The sequence below is a fragment of the Beta vulgaris genome, chromosome 1 (assembly GCF_026745355.1).
Source record: "Beta vulgaris subsp. vulgaris cultivar EL10 chromosome 1, EL10.2, whole genome shotgun sequence".
Lineage (NCBI taxonomy): Eukaryota > Viridiplantae > Streptophyta > Magnoliopsida > Caryophyllales > Amaranthaceae > Beta > Beta vulgaris.
Window position 1 is genome coordinate 28,554,556 of NC_079202.1, and position 9,088 is coordinate 28,563,643.

A 9,088-nucleotide genomic window follows, 5' to 3' on the forward strand; every position below is an offset into this window, starting at 1 on the left:
AAAGTAGGCCGGAAATGGCCTTTTCGTTCCCGAAATGCAACCAACAACAAATTAAAGCCTAAAAATCTACATACTAGTTACATTATACATCATACAATCATGTTCAAAGAAAATTTGGGGTTAAATCACTTCATAAGTACATTTTGGGAGAGAAAAGGCCAAAATAGGCCGGAATTGGCCTTTTCGTTCCCGAAATGCAACCAACAACAAATTAAAGCCTAAAAATCTACATACTAGTTACATTATACATCATACAATCATGTTCAAAGAAAATTTGGGGTTAAATCACTTCATAAGTACATTTTGGGAGCGAAAAGGCCAAAATAGGCCGGAAATGGCCTTTTCGTTCCCGAAATGCAACCAACAACAAATTAAAGCCTAAAAATCTACATACTAGTTACGTTATACATCATATAATCATGTTCAAAGAAAATTGGGGGTTAAATCACTTCATAAGTACATTTTGGGAGCGAGGCCAAAATAGGCCGGAAATGGCCTTTTCGTACCGAAATGCAACCAACAACAAATTAAAGCCTAAAAATCTACATACTAGTTACATTATACATCATATAATCATGTTCAAAGAAAATTTGGGGTTAAATCACTTTATAAGTACATTTTGGGAGTGAAAAGGCCAAAATAGGCCAAAATAGTTCGTTACAAATTGGAGAAATTACACAGACCTGAGTTTATGTCTCATGATTTATTGAGCTTCCGCCTTTTCTTAGGATCCTCAAGTACATGTATCCCTTCCGTGTGATCTACACGCACATAGTTCTCCGACATATTTACATCATCTTCCACACGAATTTCAGGATAGGTAAAGGGGGGAGGTCCTCAAATGCATCATATTCTTCCTCATTATCAACATCACCAATACTGAGGATACTCCTTTTACCAGGTACAACAATTGACCACTCATGATCAGCAGGATCAATTACAAAAAATACTTGATTGACTTGTGATGCAATTACAAATGGCTCCTCAGTTTCACGTAGACGACTAAGGTCAACAAGAGTGAAACTGCAAGGATCATCGTTTCTTACACAACGTGGATTATTGTCAACCCACGTGCAACACAAGAGGCAAATATTAAAAGTACAGCAGGGCCGGGGCTAAGAATTTGGAGGCTCTGTTCAGAGTCATAGGATGAGGCCCTTGATTTTCAAATATTTTTTTATTTTTTATTTTTCAAAATCACAATAATTACACAAATTAAAACAAAAACTAAAAAAAAAATAGCAAAAAACCCCTTTCAAAAAATAAAAGTTTGAAACATTGTCAAGCCATATGCGAAGTATTTTGTTGTTGTTGTACTGATGCAATGCAATTTTTTTTTTCTGTAATATGGTATATGTGGTGAGATTAATTTCAAGAAAGAATTTAATTTGCGTAGAAAATTGTGTGGTTGTTGGAGAATAAAAAAATTAAAGGAAACAAACTTGGCCCAAAAAAAATTAAGGGAGTAATATTTAAGATTAGTGTTGGAACAATAAGTTAGCTAAAGGTAACCATTAATGGTTTACCTCGTAAAAAAAAAAAAAATTAATGGTTTACACTTTTTGATGAGACAAGAGGAGAAGTCATATTTGAGAATTAAAAAATTGACAAAATGACAATATCAAGGTTCGAACCCTTGTTTCTTGGGAAATAAAGCTTTGCTCAAACCATTCATCTACATTCTGCTTTATGTAATATTATCATAACAAATAATATATATCTGAAAAACTGAGGCCCCTGTTTGGCGGAGGCCCTGCGCCGTCGCGCAGGTGGCGCTGCCCCTCCGCCGGCCCTGAAGTACAGTAGTCCAGCTCCCATATTTCTTGTATTCGCCCATAATAGTTGCTTTTAGCATGTACATGCAACTTACCTTTCGAGCTTGCATATTGTGTAGACGACGCCACAAGTGAAACACCACTATTTTGTTGCGATCTTGACTTGAGATCTTGACGTTCAGTCCAAAAGTATACCCATTAATATCATAACCCTCATAAGAGCGTACAGCTTCACGAGGACCAAATGCTAACCACTTGACTGTTTCAGGAACACTTTCATCCAATCATTGAGTACTCGTTTATGAAACCAATCAATGGAAGCCTTGTTATGCATTTGCGTCAATGCCCTCACTCCTTTTCCAGGATTGCTAACACGTAATTCCTCCATATGTTCACTTAAATAAGGATGGACATCTGGTACGTGATGCAATACAAATAAGTGAGCTTGTTTACGCTTTTCTACGGAAGGTGTCATCAATTTTGAACCAATTGTACCCTTGCCCTCAAGTCTGCCCTCGTGTCGGGATGTCGGAAGTCCAACAGGATCAACACTAGCAAAATACTCAGCCACAAAATTACTGATCTCTTCACCCACAATCCCTTGAATTATACTACCTTCTGGTTGTGCAGGATTCCGAACTTTATCCTTCAAAGTTCCCATATATCTCTCAAAAGGATAGCACCACCTCAAAAACACTGGACCACACAGCTTAATTTCTCGAACTAGATGGACAATGAGATGGACCATAATGTCAAAGAATGCGGGGGGGAAATACATCTCAAATTTGCATAGAGTTTCAACTACTCTGGACTGCAAGGAATCGAGGGTCGACGGGTCTAGGACTTTGCTGCAGATTGAATGAAAAAATGAACACAGTTCTGTAATGGTGTGCCTCACATGCTTTGGAAGTATCCCACGAATTGCAATCGGTAAGAATACTTGCATCATGACATGACAATCGTGCGATTTCATACTCGATAACTTCAACTCACCATTTAAGGTAACAAAACGCTTCATATTCGATGAGTAGCCAGTAGGGGCCTTAATGCCATATAATGACTCGCAAAAAATCCGTTTCTCTGCACGCGACATCGTGTAGCAAGCTGGTGGCAAATAATTCTTCTCCGAATCCTCCACCTTTTTACTTTTCTGAGTTTCATCATCAACCCTTTCCTCCCCTTTTTTCTTCTTCCTTCCGTCCCTTTTCTGAGCCCACAATCTGGTCGAATCCCCTCTTTTTCCAAGTAAAGTCGTGACGCCTTAACATCTTTTGTCTTACCCGGAATATTCATAAGTGTCGCGATAATAGCTTCACAAACATTCTTCTCTATGTGCATGACATCCAACAATGCCTGACCTTTAAATCTTTCCAATATGGGAGTTTCCAAAAAATGGACTATTTTTTCCATAATCCTGTAGGTCTATCAACCTCACTAGCAGGTTTACCAAAGACTATTTCAATGCCCTTCACCTGATTATAAACTTCAGTACCAGTTAATGGACTATGAGCAACTTCTTCTTCAACTGTCCCATCGAATGCCTTCTTCTTAAACCGATAGGGATGGTCGCGGCTGAGGGCCTTCGTGTGCGCATATACACATGTCTGCAGCCTTAAGGTGTGTAGATTTCATGTCATCTAAACAAATCGGGCAAGGTTGTTTTCCTTTAGTCTTATACCCAGATAAGTTCCCATAAGCTGGATAATCGTTCATAGTACAAAAAAGCATGGCACGCAGAGTGAACATCTCATTAGCATACGCATCAAATTGTAACACCCCCAAAATCCATACACGTCTAATGCTACGTCGTATCGACTTTGGGAGTGTTACCGCCGCGATGGAACGCAAGGCATAATTAGAAATACGGTAACTCAAGTTCATTGTCTCAAAACCAAATTGCAGCGGAATAGAAAATGTAACTACAACTCGGGAATCATAGTTGACCCCTCTTTATCCAAACTCAAACCATGTAACAATGTTTTATAAAATTCAGTAATACTCAAACCAAAAGTTAACTTCAACTACAGTCTAGCCCCCGTATGCTTGATATCATGCAGCAGCACCAGCTCACCTAGTCTGCTCCCCATTGAAGTGTCAATAGTTCATCACAGGACAACAAACACATAATAACACACAGAGTCAGCTAATCGAAACTATATGAACCTAAATGATGCATACATTACAACTGCTATATGAACCTACGTTATCTCACATCCTTTAATCTTTCATTATTTGGCATCGAACGGGCACCGTCATCTTACTAGAATCATACGGGCTACTGAATCCTTAATAGACAACTTGGTCTATTAGATGAAATGCAAATACGGTTTTGTTCCGTCTCACACCCATCACCTTAGTATGCATACCCCCAAGATCGAACGGAACCTTCCGCCTACTTGAGTTATCAAATATAAGGACACTACTGTCGTCACAGTAGGCCTGCGTAGGAGTGTAGGACAAGTCCCACACTCCCCCCATTGTTCTATACTTGTTGGGAGTCCAACTACAAGTATCGCCATAATCTTCTTTTATTACCAATCATTCTTTTATAACTTTAAGGAGTCATTTACATACTCTCTTAATTACCAAACTCAATCTTATCCCTGGTAACACTCTTGTTACTCTATAGATAAGATTAATAATGCTGATGTTACACTACGATAGAACTTCGCATTTCAATGCAACATATTTCAATGCATCATATTGATTTCACGTTATAAACGTCTAACCAAACAATCACAATCAAATGTTCCCTATCATGGTACTAGGTTCCAATAACATGAACTGCAACCTAAACATGATACTAAGCTTTGAAAGTAAACTGGTACGCGTACGTACCTTGTAGCGGAGAATTTTCGCTGACTTAATAGAACGAGCCGCTTATGAAATTGGGACCTAAATCGTTAAAAACAAGGCTTTAGTGTTACGTCCTTGATAACACTAACAACTACTACGTACTAAGACCATAACGATCTATCGATTCGAATTACACAATAGTTAAAACCTTATTCCAGAACTTTCGTTATAATTCTAATCTAGTGAATTTAACGTCTTTTAGAAGTCAGAGTTAGTGAGTAACTAAGTTAGTTAGTAACATTAGTCCACTATTTTACCAATCCAAAAAGGTCATAAGTCCAACCTGTCTTATGTCCAGAAGTTAAGTCATATGTCCAAAAGTAAGTCATATGTCCAAAAGTAAGTCATATGTCCAAAAAGGTAAGTTCCATGTCCAAAAGGTAAGTTCCATGTCCAAAGGGTATGTCATATGTCCCAAAGTCAGATTTCACGAAACAGGTTACTCATGAAACGATAATAACTGTAACTAATAATAGGACACACTTTTCCTACTTTCAACTTATTCCAATTACAAACCTAACCAGAATTTTTTTTTACTTAAAATAGAACAATAACTTAACTGGTTAAACAATCTAATAATTTACTAAACACTCTAAATTACTAATTATTAATTACAAACCTTACTTAATTACGAAAACAGTAAATCTAAGTAATAAAACTGATATAATAATTTAGGTACATAATAGGGTATACCGCTAAATTTGCCGGCGAAAGAACTCCGGCGACCAAATTCCGTCGACCCTTGCTGCCACGCACACGCGCGCTACTGCTTCGCACGACGCACCCGTGCGGTCTCTGTCGACCAAACCCACACACACACGACCCCGGTATGTCGCGTCACCACTCGCACCACTGAACCACTCGCACAACTACACTCGCACGCCCCGATTCCTCGCGCACCCTCACCGCAGCCTGGCGCACGACCCTCGAACACCGCGACCCTCGTCGCAGCACTCGAACCACGAACAGCGCACACCCTCGCACACCTTTCGCACCAAAACCCTCGAACGAACTCCTTCGTCAGAATTTGCACCAAAACCCTCGACGATTCGCACGAAGCCCTCGTCCGAACTCACACGACCAGCGGCGACGAGAGGGAGGAGGCGAGAGGAAAGTCAGCGAGAGTTTGAGAGAATCCGAGAGAGAGAGAGATCTGAGAGAGAGAGAAAAAAAATTCGAAAGAGAGAGAAGGAGAGATATGAATGTCGGCTGAGGAGAGGGAGAAGAAGAGGGTTTAGGGTTTTATGAAATTCCCTCTCCTTTTCTTTTTATACTCCCTTCAAAAGATAGTCACCCTAGGTCAAGTGAAGATTAGGTTATTCTTTTAAAACTCTGAAAATTCCTAACAAATTCATACTAACAATAATTTATTCCTATTAATTTGTAAATAAATTAAAATACCTTTTTATTAATTCTTTTATATTTTCTTAATTAGTACGAAATTAGTTATAAAAAAATACGGAGTATTACACAAATACTAACACTCCTTCGTTCCACATCTTCTGTAAATCTTCAACAAGCGGCTGAAGGTATACATCTATGTCATTTCCAGGTTGTTTGGGCCCCGATATAAGAAGCGACAACATCATGTACTTGCGTTTCATGCACAACCAAGGAGGCAAGTTGTAAACCACTAAAACTACTGGCCATGTACTATGCTCGAGCTGAGATTGCCAAAAGGGTTCATGCCATCCGTACATAATCCAAGCCTCAGATTCCTATCCTCATTACCAAATGACTTATGCACCCTGTCGATAGTTTTCCACTCAGGCGAATCAGCCGGATGCTTGAGCAACCGTCTTTCTTCCTACGATCTGCATGCCACTCAAATTCTTCGCATCTCCTTTAATTGAGAACATGCGCTTAAATCTAGGTATTATGGGTAGATACCACAACACCTTGGCTGGTGGTCCTTCACTACCTCCAGCTCCTTCACGCTTGTACCTCGACAATCCACAACGTGGACACTCATGTAAATGCTCATACTCATTACGATAAAGCACACAATCGTTAGGACAAGCATGTATCCGCGTACTCTAAACCCAAAGGACACATCAGCTTCTTCGCATAATAGTACGACTTTGGCAGTTCATTTCCATCAGGGAGCATCTCAGCTAAAACTTCCAACAACGATGTGAAACTAGAGTCCGTCCAACCAGCGTTCGACTTAATGTTGAAAGTGTTACCACCGCGGAAAGTTTGGTGTACTTTGTACAACCTGGATACAACGGCTTTTCAGCAGCCTGAGACATAGACTCAAAAATACGAGGTCGTCTACACGACTGATCTTCAACCTCGTGTATCATCTCGTCTACCCGATCCCTATCATCATCTCCAAATTCATCATCCAAATTCTCATCCCCTAACTCATCATCATCCTTCTTTTTTTCTTCACATACATCATTCTTTACTCCAGAGCTTCCCATATACCTCCCCTGCTCACCATGCCAAATCCATACGTGGTATTGAGGCCTAAACCCACGGCGAAAGACATGCTCCCTAACCACATGTATACTACTAACCTTGCTCACATTTTTACAATCCAAACAAGGACAATAAAAGTCGACTGCTCCAGAGGATGTTTGATACTCTAATGCACTTCTACAGAATTCAAAGACCGCATTCACAAACTCAATCGATTCACGACTACCATACATCCAAGTACGATCCATCTCATTCAAGAAGACCACCTCTAATAATTAAACACAACATTCATTATAATGCATCAATCATTATTAAAGTACACACACTCACATATTCAAATCACACACGTATACAACAAGCTAAGATAGTCACATGTTCAATTGTATGCATGCAGTCAAAGGTCCTTATCACTCCAACCTAACCCATCCTTGGACGTCTAATCTCACTAGTGAATATATGCCAACTTTTCAATTCTAAGGAAAATCCGGCAGCATTTCCCTACAGTTCTCCAAGTACACAATGTAGATAATTGCTTATCTACATATGTACCCAGAGAACAATGTAGCGAAACGATAAGCCAAGATTTTCCTCAGAATTGAAAGAAGACACACATTCACCACCTAAGTGAGATCAAACGTCCAAGAACAGTCCCAAACCGGGGACTATTCAAGACTTACTCCTAATGAGTAAGTCTTGAACGGGTATCTAGGCATATATGATGATGATTCAAAAACTAGTTATATATTTTCATAATATAGCTAAATCACATTGCGTTTTCATACAATCTCATATCAACAAATAATATATATATACTTATAAAAATACATATACATTCAATAAATTATCAACTTTGTCTACATGTTAAACTATCTATTAGTTACCTCTTAACACCAACGACAGCAATGAAGAGAAAAGAGCTACTTGGGACTTTATTTGCCTTCCTTAGCCTCTTCTTCCTACAATTGACAAAACCCACATTGCACATTAATCATTTAATTCAATTAAGAAAAACAAAAGTAACTTAAAAACAAAATTAATTCATACCTAATTAACCACTCAAATGGTGGAGAAGAAATGAGAAGAGAAGAGAAGAGAAGGGTAGTGGTGATGGTGGAGAAGAGAAAAGAAGAGAAGAGAAGAGAAGAGAAGGGTCGCGCAATGTGGTGGAGAAGAAATGAGAAGAGAAGGGTACTCGAAATTGTGGTGGGCGGCACTCCGATTCCGACGCAATGTTGTGGTGGTGGTGGTAGTGTTGGTCGCGCAATGTGGGTGGTAGTGGTGGAGCAATGTGGGTGGTGGTGGTGTGTCGAATTAGGGCTCGCAAGGTGGTGGTGGTGCACTCGGTTTTTCGCACTAACACTATTGGGTGAAAGAGAGAGGAAAAGTGGGAAGGAGTATAGTAAGGCGCGCATAAAAGTTATCGAAAAAAAAAAGTTCAGCTAGTAGGGTTGCGCTAGTAGTAAAAAGCGCAGCCCTACCTTGAGAAGGGCTACGCGTTTTAAAAAGTGCAGCCCTTTAATTGAAAGGCGCAACCCTTCTGTTTGAAGGGCTGCGCTTTTTTGAAAAAGCGCAGCCCTTCAACAATAGGGCTGCGCCTTTTTTAAAAGCGCAACCCTTCTTGCGCAGCCCTTCTGCTTTTTTCCCTTAGTGCTTCCCTCCCTTTGCCCTAGAAAAGAGACTACTCACTCATAATTGAAATAACTAAAGGAAAATCAAAAATTAACCTAGAATCATAATTGAGGAATAATGAAAACAATAATAAAGTAAGAGAAAGACAATAGCAAATATAAATAAAGAAGAAAACAATGAAAGAATACCTCTAGAACTTGAATTAGTGGAAGAGAAGCAAAAACTGGGATTTGAAGAAAAGAGATGAAGAATAAACGTAATACTAAAATTTTCTAGGAATAAAAGCATGAGAGAGAAATAAAAAAAATCCCTCTTTTATATTTTCTTCTAATCTAATCTTACTATGAGTCAATGAAAAGAAAATAAGAAAGTAAACTAATAGAAGAAGTTTGATGATTGGACGA